This window comes from Oncorhynchus mykiss, chromosome 17 (genome assembly GCF_013265735.2).
Source record: "Oncorhynchus mykiss isolate Arlee chromosome 17, USDA_OmykA_1.1, whole genome shotgun sequence".
NCBI lineage: Eukaryota > Metazoa > Chordata > Actinopteri > Salmoniformes > Salmonidae > Oncorhynchus > Oncorhynchus mykiss.
This window is the reverse complement of record NC_048581.1, coordinates 49819189-49838812: the sequence shown is the minus strand read 5'-3', so window position 1 is coordinate 49838812 and position 19624 is coordinate 49819189. Positions and strand designations below refer to the sequence as shown.

General features: G+C 41.7%; 2 long non-coding RNA genes across 2 annotated transcripts; both read left to right on the top strand.

Moving 5' to 3' along the window:
• The first annotated feature begins 8523 nt into the window (after positions 1–8523).
• On the top strand, positions 8524–9244 carry LOC118940047. The gene is made up of 3 exons (XR_005036679.1): positions 8524–8579; positions 8816–8863; positions 9180–9244. It is a non-coding gene; the product is annotated as an uncharacterized LOC118940047 (long non-coding RNA).
• Positions 9245–15793: 6549 nt separating this feature from the next.
• LOC110489548 lies at positions 15794–16420 on the top strand. The gene is made up of 4 exons (XR_002468598.2): positions 15794–15880; positions 16043–16061; positions 16172–16203; positions 16315–16420. It is a non-coding gene; the product is annotated as an uncharacterized LOC110489548 (long non-coding RNA).
• The last annotated feature ends 3204 nt before the right edge of the window (positions 16421–19624 follow it).

Below are 19624 nucleotides of genomic sequence, written 5' to 3'. Positions count from 1 at the left end.
ACGTCTCCTGATGTCATCATGTCACCAAACAGCGGTGCTATTATGGCAGACAGCAGTGGGTATGGCTTCTGGAGTGGGCGTGTTCTTGATGGGATTGACAGCTGTCTATCTCTGCAGGAGGACCAGTGAGTACTTCTGATTCTGCATAACAAATAACTTGCAAACATTTTCCTTCTCATATTAATGTAAGTGCCTTTGACATGGTTTCATCTTTCAACTCCTTTTGGTGATATTGTGTAGTGTAGGCTATATTCAATATCATTCATTTAGCCTCATTTGTTTTTCAGAGAAAACCAATTCTCAGAGGTAAGAATTCCCTTGTGAATATGATGCAGATTGCATATTCCTTCAGTTCTGTATTGTCCATGATGAGATGTTCTTACCACAACCTTCTGATACTTTTATGTTGTACAGACCTACAGCCAGACAGGATGATCACAGACAATGTATGTTCCAAACAAAATACATCAAACACTGCACACACTACTAAGACAACTGCACACATGCATGTCCAAACACGTATCCTAATTTAATTTTCATTTTGTTTCTGTTCTAGATGATTTGGTGATGGGAGCTATGAGTAGTGCAGGCATGTTGGATTCAAGGGATGCTGGGATCTATTCTCTCATCACCTTTGTACCGTCCACGTTTTTGCACTCAGGTGAGTTTGTAACAGAATGTCTTCTGTCCCTGTCTTCCTGACCTTGGACCTGGGACGTGAATTTGGGACACTCAGCACAATAACGCTTAATCACTAAATGCCTACCATACAAACTTACATTTTGTAATCAGAGCATCTTGAAAGCGTGGGAACAGAGCTGTAAGTCTCCAGGGTGGTTTGAGTCAGGAGGAGAAGTGTGAAATGACATCAAGCCCTGTTATTTTCACTTCTTCTGCCCCCCCCACAAACCCACACACACAGACACACAGCCTCTTACTTGTGGCTTTGTCTCTCTCTTTGAGATGCAGGTCCTGTGCAGGTATCTTCAAATAAAGATGTAAGTACAGCAAAAATAATAGCCTTGGATATAGATACATACTTGTTTTCGTACAAAAAGACAGACAGTCTGAAGGATAATAAGGATCTTTCTTCTCTCTCTTTCCTCCAGGCTGATTCAGAGAATGCAGGGATCTACAGCCTGATCACTTCTGTATCATCCACATCTGTACCACCAGGTTTGTCTATTTAACTCTGTCCCAATGTTTCATAACATGTAGGGCTTTTTATAGGACTCAAAGTTGTTTAGGCTTGTTTGTTTGTCTGAGGTCGTCATATCAGTAAGCATGTATGTGTATAAGTTATACATAAGATAATGTGTTAGAGCATGAGAATAGAGCTGTATGTCTACAGGATGGTTTGAGTCAGGAGGAGAAGTGACTTGTGTGTGTGTGTGTGTGCGCACATACTGACTCACTCACTCACTCACTCACTCAGGCTCCTTCTGTGTTGTACAGGTCCTTTTGAAGAAAATGGAAAGTCATCTGAAAACGACAATGTAAGTTCAGAATCACCCACTGTGTTTGGTGAATGTGAACGACTCTCAGTTTCAGATTGATGTTACATCCTTTTAAATTACATTACATTTACAGTACTGTAGAATTAAAGGACTGAAGTTAAACTGTCTGTTTCTTTTCTCTAGTCTGATACGTACCACGTATACAGCTCAATCCCCGACAGACCAGCAACGTCAGCCCAGCCGGATGGGTTTTACAGTCTTCTGCAGACACACTGAAACTACACCACTGGCTCTCTGTATGTCTCACAGAAATATTGTTTCTTTCAGGATGTCCTTTATTTATCACACATCATGTTACTGTAAATAAGTATCTAAAACATCTACTACAGTACCGTTTCTATTTATAAGCGACATACAGTAAGCAGTCGCTAGAGGCCCCTCCCCCCTCCAAAAACAACCGTAGGACAGTAGAATACACAACGCGCAGTTTCAAAATGTGGTTCTACATCAGAAGTTTTTCTCTTGTTATTTCAGCCACTGACAGTCACTCAATTATCCCATGTCAGCTAAGATTTTATAGATTGCTAGGTAAGTTAGTCTAGCCAGCTATCTAAGTCTTGTCGTAATGGCCAAATTACTGCCCAGGGGCCCTGACTTCCAGGGGGCCCCCAATGATTTTGTTAGTCACTCTCACTCAGATATCAAATGAACATGGCATAAGTCATGGCAAAATGTGGAGAATAGCAGGAAATTAGCTTTAAACTGAATGTTATTATTTCAACGACAATGGCACAACGTGTTGAATTTCAGGGTATTTGCTTAATAACATCAAAGTTCACTCCGCCCCATGGCAGAATGAGTAGAATTGTAGGACATAAACTTTAACCGTTCGGACAAGAAAGAAAAAAATCTGTCATTCTTGTCTGAAGGACAAGTTTCAGAAAAAGTTCATGTCAAGCCCTGCAGATAATTCCACCATGGGTAACTGGCTATAAGAACTGAGCCGATGGACAAGGGGCAATGAAATGTGGTATGTAAACCTTATGTATGTCCTTAGAAGCTGTGTGAATATAAAGTCACTGCAACCTTAGATGGCTGCACCAGACCAAATGGTGGCACTATAGATCTCATCGTCACCAGTGCCACAATATTATATTAGAGCAATAACTATTGATCATGTGGACTTTGTCTCATGCAATAAATTATGTCAAATATTGTGGTTAGTATATCTGTACATATCGTTGCCCGTGTTATGATGTCTGAATGTAGGGAAAAGTGGATATTTTATTCTGTAAAATCCTGTCTTGCCGCTTGCACAGTCAGCGTATTACAGCTGTGAGAGTGTATTGAAGTATTTTGGAACGCTAATGTGGAGTGAACCAACTGAGATTTAAATCAACATGGTAATGCTTTCACTGACTGCACATAAAGGAAGATAGTTCCTACATCCCAGAGGGCTGGCTTTGTTATCCAACTGATCTTATGTCCTTTCTGACATCCTGTGAAACCCGTTCATTGCTGCTCTCAGGTATATTTTTTCTGTCTAATGTCCATATTGTTTCCCCCTTTGAATATTGTTCTGTTTGTCTTGAACAATGTCTAATTTGTTATTTCTCTGCTGGTCAAGGAGATTGATTTACAATTGGTCCATCTCTCTGTTGATAATAAGTAACTCAGTTAGTTGAGCAAGTTCTTCTTGTTGGCGAGGCTCCCTGTGCGTTGTCAGCATTTGATGGTGCGCCAGTCTATCAATCTCTCCAGTGTTAGGTCCAGTGTTGGGTCCTGCTAATGGTCACCTGCTAATGAGAGTGGCCAGTAGGGGGAGCAGTGCTGTTGTAAGGGGGGCAGAGAGGCCTGCTGTTCCTCCACACTCCATGTCATTATCCTGCATCAGACACAGGGGACATCACAGGAGTTTCAGACCATATAAATTAATTAATACATACATACAATACATACAATACTTTCATGTTATTAAACACTCATAAACAGGCATTCATGTACTTTCCGTGTATTCACAGAATTGTGACGCAGACAGATATCTACACACTGCATACCTTGGGGTGAAAAGGATGACACATTTCTGGCCGCTTTCTGTCTTTCTGAAACTTCAGCCTATCACATTTCAAAGACTCATTGTGTGCAGAGGGGTTAAGGATAGAAATACTGACGATGAAGCACACCTCAGATACCTCCGATACATTTAACTGATAGCGTGATGACTGTTTCTGCAACATCATTCTAGCATGATGAGAAAACCAAACCGTAATGCACGCTTCATAAATAGCTACATGTATGAGAAATGTATTAATACCTCTGACAATGAAGAAGCTATGCACATTCTCAGAAAACTAAAGTCTAAGTTCAGAGTTCACTTACAGTTAACTTACAAAACATTTATACTAAAAAACACTCAAAGGCTTTGTTATAACAATACACTCAAAGACCTCAAACTTATTGAGGGTTAGTAAAGGATATATATAATCTCGATGGGATCCATGGAAACCAGGGGGGCAGAGCTGCAGTCACACTTGTTGTCCACATCGACCATAAAGAGATTACTGCTGGGAATCTGCTGAACTACAAAAGATCTGAGGAGTGAGATAGAGAAAGAGAATTGAGTAGATGCTTTTAACCTGTTATGGCTGCATCCCTTTGTTCTCAATTTCCACCTGAAGACATACCCTAATCTAACTGCCCGTAGCTCAGCCCCAGAGGCAAGGATATGCATATTCTTGGTATCATTTGAATGGAAACATTCTGAAGTTTGTGGAAAATGAGAAGAAAAAAAATCCAGAAAATCACATTGTAGGATTCTTTATGAATTTATTTGCAAATTATGGTGGAAAATAAGTATTTGGTCACCTACAAACAAGCAAGATTTCTGGCTCTCACAGACCTGTAACTTCTTCTTTAAGAGGATCCTCTGTCATCCACCTGTTACCTGTATTAATGGCACCTGTTTGACCTTGTTATCAGTATAAAAGACAACTGTCCACAACCTCAAACAGTCACACTCCGAACTCCACTTTGGCCAAGACCAAAGAGCTGTCAAAGGACACCAGAAACAAAATTGTAGACCTGCACCAGGCTGGGAAGACTGAATCTGCAATAGGTAAGCAGATTGGTTTGAATAAATCAACTGTGGGAGCAATTATTAGGAAATGGAAGACATACAAGACCACTGATAATCTCCCTCGATCTGGGGCTCCACGCAAGATCTCACCCCGTGGGGTCAAAATGATCACAAGAACGGTGAGCAAAAATCCCAGAACCACACGGGGGGACCTAGTGAATGACCTGCAGAGAGCTGGGACCAAAGTAACAAAGCCTACCATCAATAACACACTACGCCGCCAGGGACTCAAATCCTGCAGTGCCAGATGTGTCCCCCTGCTTAAGCCGTACATGTCCAGGCCCGTCTGAAGTTTGCTAGAGAGCATTTGGATGATCCAGAAGAAGATTGGGAGAATGTCATATGGTCAGATGAAACCAAAATATAACTTTTTGGTAAAAACTCAACTGAATTCCGTCTCATTCCATTTTCGACGACACATTTGAGGTAAATACACACAAAACGTGACTTTTCCAGTCATGTTTGGTTTCATTGCAATCAACTGGTTTGTTTGTAATACAACCAAACGTGATGGGTCATTTCGCGGGACGTATTGACTGAAAGAAAACGATTTGAAGACAACAAGTAATGACATCATTGTGCACCAATGATAAGACCGCTGTTTCGTTGATTGACTGTATTTTAACCCAATGACCACCGATCGTCTTGAAATCTAGCTGGATAGATAGCCCATGAGCTGAGGTAAATGGCAATATGTAATGTTTATGTGTTGGAAGACCAACCCATGTAGTAAACTCAGGCGTAAAGAGGGTCATTCGCCATTGACGATTCATACCGGAAGGAGCCACGCATGTTGCGCACAGCATTGTTTTGGTAAAGCGCATATTCAGCTGTTTATATATCAATCAGTATGACGACTAGGTCAGGGAAAACTAAATCTAAGTCTAGATATACAGATGTACACACAATTTTAGAAGAAATTGATCGAGGACGATTCATTTAGCGATTCCCAAATGGAGGAATATTTTTTGAACTGAGAGGACATCGTTTTGGACTGGTAAGTTCTTCTCATGCTAATGCCGTTGTTTGAAATTAATAGGGGAGGGCAGGCCCACAACAATGGCCAAAGTGAAATGGAGACAGTAGATACAGCTGGTCTGTTGTAATATAATAGAGACAGTAGATCTAGCTGAAATGTCATAATATAATAGAGACAGTAGATCTAGCTGAAATGTCATAATATAAATGAGACAGTAGATCTAGCAGGTCTATAATAATATATTCAACCTTATGTTCACTGTACTCTATATATATCTGTTTGTTATACCTGTTGATACAGGGCTCATATGTGAAACTATTCTAACTGAACATTTTCTTTCACAGTGACACTGACTCCGAATGGGAGCCCCCAGTGCCAAGGTGTCCATCCCCCACTGAAGCTGGTTCATCCAGCTCCTGCCACAAGTGGTGTTCATCTGCCCAAATGTATTTCTGCAGGCATGGATGTGCCTCAGGGCCAAAAGGGCACAGCATGGAGGCGTCGCTGTGTTCTTTGCAAAATGAAGTCCCCCATCACCTGCACCACATGCTTGGTGACCCTCTGCTTTAGAGCAGAAAGAGACTGCTATGGCACCTGACATCAGCAGCACAATATTGTATAGAGGACAAAGGGTCTTCGAAATATTGAAAGTGTTATTTTGTAAATGTCTTTTTTTTCATGTTTTTTCTCCATTTTTTGGGGGGGTGTGTTAGAATACCATTTTGGTATTTTGTATATAGTTATTCCATTCACAATGTATAACTTCACCAATTTGGCCACTTGGGTACATTTGGGCTACTTGTGTGGGACACCTGGGTGACTTCATGATAAATGTCATGTAGCACACTCATTTTGGAAGTTATCATTCTGTAATTTTGCACAAGTACTGTTCCCCTCTTATGTTTTTCACTGAAATTGTCCCCATCATCCATGTTTGTTTTGTCTTGTTCATTTTAAAGATAATACAACAATAAAAATGAAAAAACATATGTTTTTTTCATTGTATTATCTAAACTAGATCTACTGTGTTATATTCTCCTACATTCAATTCACATTTACAAACTTCAGAGTGTTTTCTTTCAAATTAAATCAAGAATATGCATATCCTTGGATCTGAGCCTGAGCTACAGGCAGTTAGATTTGGGTATGTCTTAAGGCGGAAATTGGAAAAAGTAAGGTGGTAGTTCTAAGAGGTTATAACAGAGCAGAAATGGCATACATTTTCAATGTGTGGTTTACTTCGTCATGACCACCATTGTGACTGACGAAAAACATTGTTCCAAAGTCCCTTTAGTTCATGTTTAATGTTCTGAGGCTGGTTCTCCATAGTAACAGGACAAAGGAATTTGTCTGTGGCCTGAGATTTACCAGGGCTGTGAGGGGCCATAAACCCCCCCCGCATCATCAGAACCCTAGATCTCTCCTCCTCTGTTGGGGTTGAGAGATAATCTGTAGGGTTGTGGTCTCCTGTAACCTGACCTGATCAAGACAGTCATGACACCTGTTTAATTCCTGTCTCTGTCAGTAATGACACCACCTGTAACCTGTATGTTGGAGAGCAGAGTAAGTGTCTCAGAAGAGCACACATCAGGGAGAAGAAACACACCAATTCCAAATGCTGGTTCTGTCAATTCTCTGTGGCTGAGAGTGATCTGAACAGACTTCAGACAGTGAGGCATAAGGAGGTGAGCTGTGACTACAGACTGAGCTCAGGACCAAACTCTCTCTCTCTCCACGCAGTGATGGGTACAGCTTAACAGGTGAGTCATTATCTATACAATAATAATCTATCAGTTCAACAGGTCTTCATGATCTGACTACCCTTTAATTAGTTTAATATGACTATATTCATTCTGACCCTCCCTCCCTCCCCCACTCACTCGCTATTTGCTCGCTCCTTGGAGCACAGCACCTTGATATATGGATCTCCACACTGTCTTATTCTGGGCCAGGTCCCAGGCTGCTTTGGTGTTGAGTCCCAGATTGTGTAGGTTGTCCCCCAAATGGTCAGACCACCTGGATGTCTGTCTTCCTCTTGGGCGTGGCCTGTTGAGGGATGGCTCCTTGAGGATGATGGCAGACAGGCAGCTGCTGCCAGCTGATAGCATTCTGAACCACAAACTAAAGACCACATTCCAATCCCAAAATGGTTGTAAAACTAGTAGGAGTTCACATCAGTGATCCAACAACTATACAGACAACCTCTACAGCAGGGAGACAAAGGGGGTTAGGTTTGGTAATGTGTAAGTGTAGCTGTTGGAATGTCTTTCTCTGTAGTTCATTGTGTTGAAGATGGAGGATGTTGTTAAGAACACTTTACAGTAGAAACTTTATGTAATTTTGTTCATAGATATGAAACCAGTCTCAACACCAACGCCTGGAACCATTACCAGAAGTAACACAAATTATTTTTTGAAGTGTTTCAGTGTTTAGATCGTATCTATACGCTGTTAGGCTTCTGCTGTTAGATAACATGGTGACCTTATTCTAGGAAGCTGTCAACAACAATCAACACCTTATCTGTCCTGAAAGACTTGATCACCTTATGAACTGGTCTTATCATCTCTATAATGAGGAGAAATATAATCTACCAGGGCAGGAAGCAATCTGTCCATAGTGAATTTATAGTCCTACTTTTCCCACTTTGAATAGACAAGTCATGAAGGTATTTCAAAAGGACAACAACACCATGATGATCATTAATACGATCATGAATAAAAATACAAATTTCATTAATATGTGTTTTCTCAGTGGGTTTGACTCCAGGTCCTGGGTCTACTTTTCCACCCAGCACAACAATGAGTCCTACAGAAGGTGTGTTGGGCCTCTAAATGACCATCTCAGCAAATACCAATTGTACAGTCAATGGTTTAGATTACAGGCCTGTAAAATTAGGTGAACAAAATGTTAATGTAAAACCTAATTCTTGTGTTATCATATTGCTTCCAACTAGTTTTGACTGTTACTTCTACTTCGACCCGAGACACCACAGTGACACCAACTACCAGTAAGTAGATCCTTTAATTTTAACTTACATGTATATTTTTGTTCACATTATTAATTCACTAAAGCTCCTTCCGATTTATGAATTGACCCATGCTTGTAATTTCTGTCCAGATTTGTATACTTTTAGTCCATCTGATTTGTAGGTAATGTGTAGTGTACTTCTCTCTTTCTGCTTATTGAATGACCTTAGATTTTAAATGAATTTACATTTGTTCTTGTGTAATCTCTTTTCACCAGGTTTGACCTCTCCTTTGACCCCCAGCACGGCAGTGAATCCTACATCAGGTGTGTTGGTCATCTTTCTCTAGTTAGCAGATAGGACCTAAACAAATACACTAGCTTTATTTTAGCCAGGTTTTTACTCACAAATATCCCCTGATAAAAAAAGAGGTTGATATTTCATTAATTAAATCAACCCATTTAGATACCTTTTATTATTTTATAATCAGATCCAATGACTTTGCTTTGCACCGGGTTTGACTTCTAGTTCTACTTTGACGACTGACACCCCTAAGAGTCCACATGATTTTAGTTTAGTGGCGTAATAAGTTGTGTTGTGTGTTAACTGTTATCAAACAGTCTCTCTCTTGCATGTGCCCAGGAGGTCAAAGCTCCACAGAAAGCGTTCTGGGTAAGCATCCATCTCTAGCTGACTACCTGTCTTTTCTCAGACAAATGAGACATTTACAGGAAGGAAGTGGAGTTTACAATAAAAAATATTCTATATTATTCTCAGAAAATAAAATGTCGTCCCCCAACTCCCTTACCATGTAGGTCCATTGCTTGTTCAAGAGGTGCTGATATCTGATAGATATTTTGGTTAATACATCCCATACCTCAATTGTATTTGCCCGAGCTTTGTTTATCATGCCCGCTGATCGCTCTAAACGAACAATATCTTGATTATATGATAACCATGTTTGAGGCAAGGGGATTGTAGGGGTAATCCACTAAGGATAACCTTTTTTGCTGCTGTTAATGCCGCATAAATTATTATTTTCTGAACCAGTTGCAGTACAAATGAAGAGTTATCATTCAACGAAAATAAAGGTGGATCTTCACATGGAAACACATGTTTGTAAGGAAATCCGAAACATGTGACCAGAACTGGGACACCACAGGACATTCCCAAAACATTTGTGTTACAACAGCACTCATACGCCATCTTTCACATTTTGGAGTAGGAATCAGCTTCATCTTAAAATGTCTAAATGTGGTTGCATAACTTCTATGTATGAGCTTATAATGTATAAGCTGGTGTGCTAGGTTTTTAAAGGTAACAAATACATTTTCCTAAATGGTATCCCAGTTCAGGTCAGGCCCCAATCCCTGCATTTCACGGTTCCATACTAGAGTGACACCCAATGTAGAGCATTTAACAGACAGCAGGCAATCATAAGTAGCAGAGACCATTCTAGAAGTTAATGAAGGGAATATCCATGTAAGCATTATGTGGGATGTTATGGCTGAGATCCGACTAACGGGATCGATATAACAACAGCCAGTGAAAGTGCAGGGCGCCAAATTCAAACAGAAATCTCATAATTAAAATTCCTCAAACATACAAGTATGTCACACCATTTTAAAGATATACTTCTTGTTAATCCCACCACGGTGTTCGATTTCAAATAGGCTTTTCGGCAAAAGCACCACAAATGATTATGTTAGGTCAGAGCCAAGTCACAGAAAAACAAAACCATTTTTCCAGCCAGAGAGGAGTCACATAAATCAGAAATAGAGAGAGAATTAATCACTAACCTTTGATCTTCATCTGATTATACTCATAGGATTTCATGTTACACAATACATGTATATTTTGTTCGATAAAGGTCATATTTATATAAAGAAATCTCAGCATAAATTGGCGCGTTATGTTCAGTAACGTAAACTCACTCACTTTTGTACATCGCCTTGATCCGTACAATTGACCTTATTTTTGAGCCCAGAAAACGTAATACTTCCAGATCAACTGTAATATCAATACCAATGTAAAGCACAATTTCTCCCCTTTCCAACTAAATTAATGACGAGACCTTCATGATGCCCATCTCTGCATAATTCATCAAGGCAATGAGCTCCGTCTGGTCTTTTTAAAAATGGCGGGTGGGGAGCGAAGGCTACGAAGTGATCTTGAAAGGGGGTAATATGTTGAGTGAAGAAAACAGTTTTTTCCACCCGATTTGTCCAACTAATCAACCTTAAAATGTAAATAAAACATAAAGAGTTTATGTAATGTCTCATCACATACCTGTTTGAAGGTTTGTGTCGAATTTGAAGAGGGGTTTAGGGCTGCGCTAACGTTAGCCTCACAAGTGAACTGCAGCTGTTCCGGCTTTTGAGTGTCATGATGGCTCGCAGAAATGACCTGCAAAAAACTGCAAATGGCACCCTAGTCATGAAATATTAGTTTAATATTAGCAATAATTATATTAATTTAGACAAAAATAATGAAGTTTTCTTACAAGTGTATATGGTTGAGCATGATTTTAATCTGCGAGAGAAGGGCTACCCCTGGTGGAAAGAGGCTGTACGGCACAAAATGAGTTTTTCATCTTTTCTCCAATACTGTTAGCTCATTACCATGTCAATCAATGCTGAATCGAAATGTAGTTTCACACCTCGGATTTTGATGCCAACACAGTCACTACAGTCTCATTCGTTTTCATTGCAGCCTCGTTTGAATGCCGTGGTTACCCACATTTGTACGGAATTGGGTGAGTTTACGTTAGTTCCAAAAACATCTGGTGATTTTGCAGAGAGCCACATCAATTTACAGAAATACTCATTATAAATGTTGATGAAAAGACAAGTGTTATACATGGAACTTTAGATACACTACTCCTTAATGCAACCGCTGTGTCAGATTTCAAAAAAGCTTTACGGAAAAAGCAAACCATGCAATAATCTGAGTACGGCGCTCAGAGCCCAAACAAGAAAAAAAGATATCCGCCGTATTGTGCAGTCAACAGAAGTCAAAAATAACATTATAAACATTAATTTACCTTTGATGATCTTCATCAGAATGCACTCCCAGGAATCCCAGTTCCACAATAAATGTTTGTTTTGTTCGATAATATCCATAATTTATGTCCAAATAACTCAGTTTTGATCGCGCGTTCAGTACACAATCTAAACTCACGACTGGCAGGTCCAGGCAAAAGTTCAGACGAAAAGTCATATTACAGTCAGTAGAAACATGTCAAACTAAGTATAGAATCAATCTTTAGGATATTTTTAACATAAATCTTCAATACTGATCCAACCGGAGAATTCCTTTGTCTTCAGAAATGCGATGGAACCGAGCTCGATCTCACGTCAACGCGCATGGTCAGCGCATGTTCAGCTCATGGCAGACCTTACTCAATCCCCTCTCATTCAGCCCCACTTCACAGTAGAAGCATCAAACAAGGTTCTAAAGACGGTTGACATCTAGTGGAAGCCTTAGGAAGTGCAACATGACCAATATCCCACTGTTTCTTCAATAGGGAATGAGTTGAGAAACGACCAACCTCAGATTTCCCACTTCCTGGATGGATTTCTTCTCAGGTTTTTGCCTGCCATATGAGTTCTGTTATACTCACAGACATCATTCAAACAGTTTTGGAAACGTCAGAGTGTTTTCTATCCAAATATACTAATAATATGCATATACTAGCAACTGGGACTGAGTAGCAGGCAGTTTACTCTGGGAACCTTATTCATCCAAGCTGCTCAATACTGCCCCCAGCCATAAGAAGTTAACGGGGCATCCCATGGTACACTATAAGCTTTTAAGGCTCTGGGTTTTAACAATAATATTCAAAATTCTGAAATTGTGAATCTTTCTACTGACTGAGTTGTGTTGTTTTCTAACAGAAATAATGCATACCTTTCTTCTTGTGTAATCAGATCCAGAATGAACTTTTAATACTTTCCAGCAGTTTCGACTGTTACTTCTACTTTGACCCCTGACATCACAGTGAGACCAACTAGTAAGTATCCCTTACTTTGCAATTACATTTTTAGTTCACTCTAATTCACTGACGCTCCAACAGGTTTACTCATAGACTTATTCATGGCTGCTTGTACGTTCACTCTAAATTGTACTTTTCTTAGATATGAATAGCGCCGGAGGGGATGGCTGCCATTTTACGGGTTCCTAACCAATTGTGCTATTCTGGGTGTTTTTTTTGCGTTGTTTGTAACTTGTTTTGCACATAATGTTTCTGCCACTGTCTCTTATGACTGAAAAGAGCTTCTGAACAGTGATTACTCACTGGGCGAAGATTTTTTCTTTAATGAATTGAAGGAGAAAGATTAACTTCTTTTCACGGCCCAGGCCCAAAGCCCCGTCATTCGCATGAAGAGGAGACGACCGATACAGGGGCCGCAGATCCTGATGCTTGGTGAGAATTCATCTGCAAGTGGATAATCCTGCTTTACCATCCGTATCTTATGTTTCACCGAGTCATGGCTGAACGAGGACATGGATCATATACAGTTGGCTGGATTTACCGTGTATCGGCAAGACAGAACAATAAACCTCCGGTAAGACGAGGGCTGGTGGTCTGTCTATTTGTCAATAACAGCTGTTGTGCAAATATTAAGGAAGTCTAGAGGTTTTGCTCGCCTGAGGTAGAGTATCTTATGATAAGCTGTAGTCCACACAATATACCAAGAGAGTTTATCTATATTTTTTGTAGCTGTCTATTTACCACCACAAACCGATGCAGGCACTAAGACCGCACTCAACGAGCTGTATAAGGCCATAAGCAGACAAGAGAATGCTCATCCAGAAGTGGTGCTCTTAGTGCTGGAGACTTTAATGCATGAAAGCTTTAATCCATGTTACCTCATTTCTACCAGCATGTCAAATGTGCAATCAGAGAAAAAGAAAATCTAGACCACCTTTACTCCACACACAGAGATGTGTACAAATCTCTCCCTCACCCTCCATTTGGAAAATCTGACCATAATTATATCCTCCTGATTCCTGCTAACCTGCAAAAACTTAAGCAAGACTTACCAGTGACTCGCTCATTACAGAAGTGGTCAGATGACACGCATGCTATGCTACATGACTGTTTTGCTAGCACAGACTGAAATATGTTTTGGGATTCATCCGATGGCATTGAGGAGTACACTACATTACTGACTTCATCTGTACATACATATGCCAACCAGAAGCCATGGATTACAGGCAACATCCGCGCTGAGCAAAAATCTAAAGCTGCTGCTTTCAAGGAGCGAGACACTAATCCGGATACTTATAAGAAATCCTGCTATGCCCTCAGATGAACCATCAAACAGGCAAAGCATTAATACAGGTTTAAGATTGAATCCTACTACACTGGCTCTGACGCTCGTTGGATGTGCCAAGGCTTGCAAACTATTACGGATTACAAAGGGATACCCAACCATGAGCTGCCCAGTGGCGAAAGCCTACCAAACGAGCTAAATGCCTTCTATGCTTGCTTCAAGGCAAGCAACACTGAACCTTGCATGAAATCACCAGCTGTTTCGGACGAATGTGAGATCACGCTCTCCGTTGCCGATGTGAGTAAGACAGGTCAACATTCACTTGGCTGCAGGGCCAGACGGATTACCAGGACGCATACTGAGAACATGCACTGACCAACTGGCAAGCGTCTTCACTGACATTTTCAACCTCTCCCTGACCGAGTCTGTAATACACAAACTGACATGGTCCAAACACACCAAGACAGTCGTGAAGAAGGCATGACAATGCCTATGCCCTCTCAGGACACCGAAAAGATTTGGCATGGGTCCTCAGATCCTCAAAAAGTTATACAGCTGCACCATCGAGAGCATCCTGACTGATTGCATCAATGCTTGGTATGGCAACTGCTCAGCATCTGACCTTAGAGGTTAGTGCGTACGGCCCAGTACATCACTGGGGACAAGCTTCCTGCCATCCAGGACATCTATACCAGGCGGGGTCAGAGAAAGGACCTAAAAATTAAAAAGGCTCAAATGGCTAACCAGACTATTTGCATTGATCTCCCTTTTTACGCTGCTGCTACTCGCTGTTTATTACCTATGCGTAGTCACTTTACACCTTCCTACATATACATATTACCTGAATTACCTATAGCCTCGTTATTGTTTTTATTTTTTAAATTACATTTTATTTCTTTAGAATTTTTTTAGCAAATATTTTCTTACTTAAAAAAAATGCATTGTTGAAAGTAAGTGTTTCATGGTAAGGTTGTATTGTAACACCTGTTGTATTCAGTGCATGTGACAAAAAAACTTTTTATTTTATTTGATATGAAACAAATGTACATTTCTCATCTCTTCTCACCAGGTTTGACCTCTCCTTTGGCCCCCAGCACAGCAGTGAATCCTACACCAGGTGTGCGTGCTGGTCATCTTTAGTTAGTTAAAATAAGTCAATTGTTTTCAGTTTATCTTACCCAGGTCTTTGTATTCTTTCCTCATCACAAATGTGCCTAATTACTAGAAAAGAGGTTGATCTTGGATTGATTAAATCATCCCATTAAGATACTTTATTGTATAACCAGATCTAATGACTTTGCTTTGCACCAGATTTGACTGTTAATCCTACTTTGACAACTGACACACCAAAGAGTCCAACTGAAAGTGAGAATGGCCGCACGATGTTTGTTTATTGGTGTTTACTAGTTGTGATGTGTGTTAACTGTTAACAAACTGTCTCTATCTTGCATGTCTCTATCTTGCTCCGCCGGGGAAGTCCCATTTGTTCTCTTATTTAGTGCTTAAACAGACAAGTTATATTTGCAAGATTTAGCTTATTCAAAATTCATCATTAATTCATCATTAACGTTTGTTTCATGCATGTGACCAACCAATACCTCACAAGGCTTCTTCTCTCCAAGCTGAGACCTTGAAACTGAGACACCCCTTTCAGTTTTCAAAACAATGTTCTTGGCGCACTGCCAAATTACTTATACTGATAGTGATGATTCCTCCCAGTCACGATCAATCAGTCAGTTGCATGGACCCAGTCCAATTGGTTATTAGAAAAGCACAAACATAACATTTTCCTTCACAGACTCAAATGTAAAACGCTTAGCTGACTAGCTGTCTTTTCTCACATATATGAAAACAGAAACGTTTACCAAGACTAATAATAAAGTGGTATTCTAACACCGGTCTACCATTGAAGTATTTACATTTGGATTAAGAGCTAATGACCTCTCCTGATGTCATCATGTCACCAAACAGAGGTGCAATTATGGCAGACAGCAGTGGGTATGGCTTCTGGAGTGGGCGTGTTCTTGATGGGATTGACAGCTGTCTATCTCTGCAGGAGGACCAGTGAGTACTTCTGATTCTGCATAACAAATAACTTGCAAACATTTTCCTTCTCATATTAATGTAAGTGCCTTTGACATGGTTTCATCTTTCAACTCCTTTTGGTGATATTGTGTAGTGTAGGCTATATTCAAAATCAATCATTTAGTCTAATTTGTTTTTCAGAGAAAACCAATTCTCAGAGGTAAGAATTCCCTTGTGAATACGATGCAGATTGTATCAACCTTTAGTTCTGTATTGTCCATGATGAGATGTTCTTACCACAACCTTCTTATATACTTTTATGTTGTACAGACCTACAGCCAGACAGGATGATCACAGCCAATGTATGTTCCAAACAAAATACATCAAACACTGCACACACTACTAACACAACTACACACATGCATGAACAAACAACAAATTCTAATTTAAGTTGTATTTATTTTCTGTTGTAGGTGATTTGGTGATGGGAGCTATGAGCAGTGCAGGCATGTTGGATTCAAGGGATGCTGGGATCTGTTCTCTCATCACCTCTGTACCGTCCACGTTTTTGCCCTCGGGTGAGTTTGTAACATAATGTCTTCTGTCCCCACCCCCCCCCCACACACACAGACACACAGACACACAACCTCTTACTTTGTCTCTCTCCGTGAGATGCAGGTCCTGTGCAGGTATCTGCAAATGAAGATGTAAGTACAGCAAAAATAATAGCCTTGGATATAGATACATACTTGTTTTCGTAGGAACAGACAGACAGTCTGAGGGATAATAAGGATCTTTCTCTCTCTCTTTCCTCCAGGCTGATTCAGAGAATGCAGGGGTCTACAGCCTGATCACTTCTGTACCATCCACATCTTTACCATTAGGTTTGTCTATTTAACTCTGTCCCAATGTTTCATATGTCAGGCTTTATATAGGACTCAAAGTTGTTTAGGCTTGGATGTTGGTCTGAGGTAGTCATATCAGTAAGCATGTATGTGTATAAGTTATACATAAGATAATGTGTTAGAGCATGAGAATAGAGCTGTACGTCTACAGGATGGTTTGAGTCAGGAGGAGAAGTGACTTGTGTGTGTGTGTGCGCACATACTGACTCACTCACTCACTCACTCAGGCATCCTTCTGTGTTGTACAGGTCCTTTTGAAGAAAATGGAAGGTCATCTGAAAACGTCAATGTAAGTTCAGAATCACCCACTGTGTTTGGTGAATGTGAACGACTCTCAGTTTCAGATTGATGTTACATCCTTTTAAATTACATTACATTTACAGTACTGTAGAATTAAAGGACTGAAGTTAAACTGTCTGTTTCTTTTCTCTAGTCTGATACGTACCACATATACAGCTCAATCCCCGACAGACCAGCAACCTCAGCCCAGCCAGATGGGTTTTACAGTCTTCTGCAGACACACTGAAACTACACCACTGGCTCTCTGTATGTCTCACATAAATATTGTTTCTTTCAGGATGTCCTTTATTTATCACACATCATGTTACTGTAAATAAGTATCTAAAACATCTACTACAGTACCGTTTCTATTTATAAGTAACATTCAGTAAGCAGCCGCTAGAGGCCCCTCCCCCTCCAAAAGCAACCGTAGGATAGTAGAATACACAACGTGCAGTTTCGAAATGTGGTTCTACATCAGAAGTTTTTCTCTTGTTATTTCAGTCACTGACAGTCACTCAATTATCCCATGTCAGCTAAGATTTTATAGATTGCTAGGCAAGTAATCTAGCCAGCTATCTAAGTCTTGTAGTAATTGTCAGGTGCGTGAATGAGGACCCAAAAGCGAATTAACAAAACAGAGTTTCTTTAATGACGAAACACATGTAGGCTCAGATGGACAGGCAGATTCCGACAGGACAGGACAAGGTTAGATGAACTGGCAGATTCCGACAGGACAGGACAAGGTTGCAGCAAACACGACGATAGTCTGGTTCAGGCATGAGAAACACAAACGAGAATCCGACAAAGACAGAAGCAGAAACAGAGAGAGATATAGAGACCTAATCAGAGGGAAAAGGGGAACAGGTGGGAAAAGGGGTGAACGAGGTAGTTAGAGAAGACAAGGAACAGCTGGGGGAAAGAGGGGAAGAAAAGGTAACCAAATACGACCAGCAGAGGGAGACAGGGTGAAGAGAAAGAACAGGAACAAGACACAACATGACAATACATGACAGTACCCCCCCACTCACCGAGCGCCTCCTGGCGCACTCGAGGAGGAAACCTGGCGGCAACGGAGGAAATCATCGATCAGCGAACGGTCCAGCACGTCCCGAGAGGGAACCCAACTCCTTTCCTCAGGACCGTACCCCTCCCAATCCACTAGGTACTGATGACCACGGCCCCGAGGACGCATGTCCAAAATCTTACGGACCCTGTAGATAGGTGCGCCCTCGACAAGGATGGGGGGGGGGGGGGGGGAGACGAGCGGGAGCGCGAAGAACAGGCCTAACACAGGAGACATGGAAGACCGGGTGGACGCGACGAAGATATCGCGGAAGAAGAAGTCGCACTGCGACAGGATTAATGATCTGAGAAATACGGAACGGACCAATGAACCGCGGGGTCAGCTTGCGAGAAGCTGTCTTAAGGGGAAGGTTCTGAGTGGAGAGCCAAACTCTCTGACCGCGACAATATCTAGGACTCTTAGTTCTACGCTTAATAGCGGCTCTCACAGTCTGCCCCCTATAACGGCAAAGTGCAGACCTGACCCTCTTCCAGGGGCGCTCGCAACGTTGGACAAAAGCCTGAGCGGAGGGGACAATGGACTCGGCGAACTGAGACGAGAACAGCGGAGGCTGGTACCCGAGGCTACTCTGAAAAGGAGATAGCCCGGTCGCAGACGAAGGAAGCGAGTTGTGGGCGTATTCTGCCCAGGGGAGCTGTTCTGACCAAGACGCAGGGTTACGAAAAGAAAGACTGCGTAAGATGCGACCAATAGTCTGATTGGCCCGTTCTGCTTGACCGTTAGACTAGGGGTGAAAGCCGGAAGAGAGACTGACGGAAGCCCCAATCAAACGGCAAAACTCCCTCCAAAATTGAGACGTGAATTGCGGACCCCTGTCCGAAACGACGTCTGACGGAAGGCCATGAATTCTGAAAACATTCTCGATGATGATTTGTGCCGTCTCTTTAGCAGAAGGAAGCTTAGCAAGGGGAATAAAATGAGCCGCCTTAGAGAACCTATCGACAACCGTAAGAATAACAGTCTTCCCCGCTGACGAAGGCAGTCCGGTGATAAAATCTAAGGCGATGTGAGACCACGGTCGAGAGGGAATGGGAAGCGGCCTGAGACGGCCGGCAGGAGGGGAGTTACCGGACTTAGTCTGCGCGCAGACCGAACAAGCAGCCACGAAACGACGCGTGTCATGCTCCCGGGTGGGCCACCAAAAACGCTGGCGAATGGAAGCAAGCGTACCCCGAACGCCAGGGTGGCCGGCTAACTTGGCAGAGTGAGCCCACTGAAGAACGGCCAGACGAGTAGGAACGGGAACGAAAAGAAGGTTCCTAGGACAAGCGCGCGGCGACGGAGTGTGAGTGAGTGCTTGCTTTACCTGCCTCTCAATTCCCCAGACAGTCAACCCGACAACACGCCCCTCAGGGAGAATCCCCTCGGGGTCAGTGGAGGCTACTGAAGAACTGAAGAGACGAGATAAAGCATCAGGCTTGGTGTTCTTAGAGCCCGGACGATAAGAAATCACGAACTCGAAACGAGCGAAAAACAGCGCCCAACGAGCCTGACGCGCATTAAGTCGTTTGG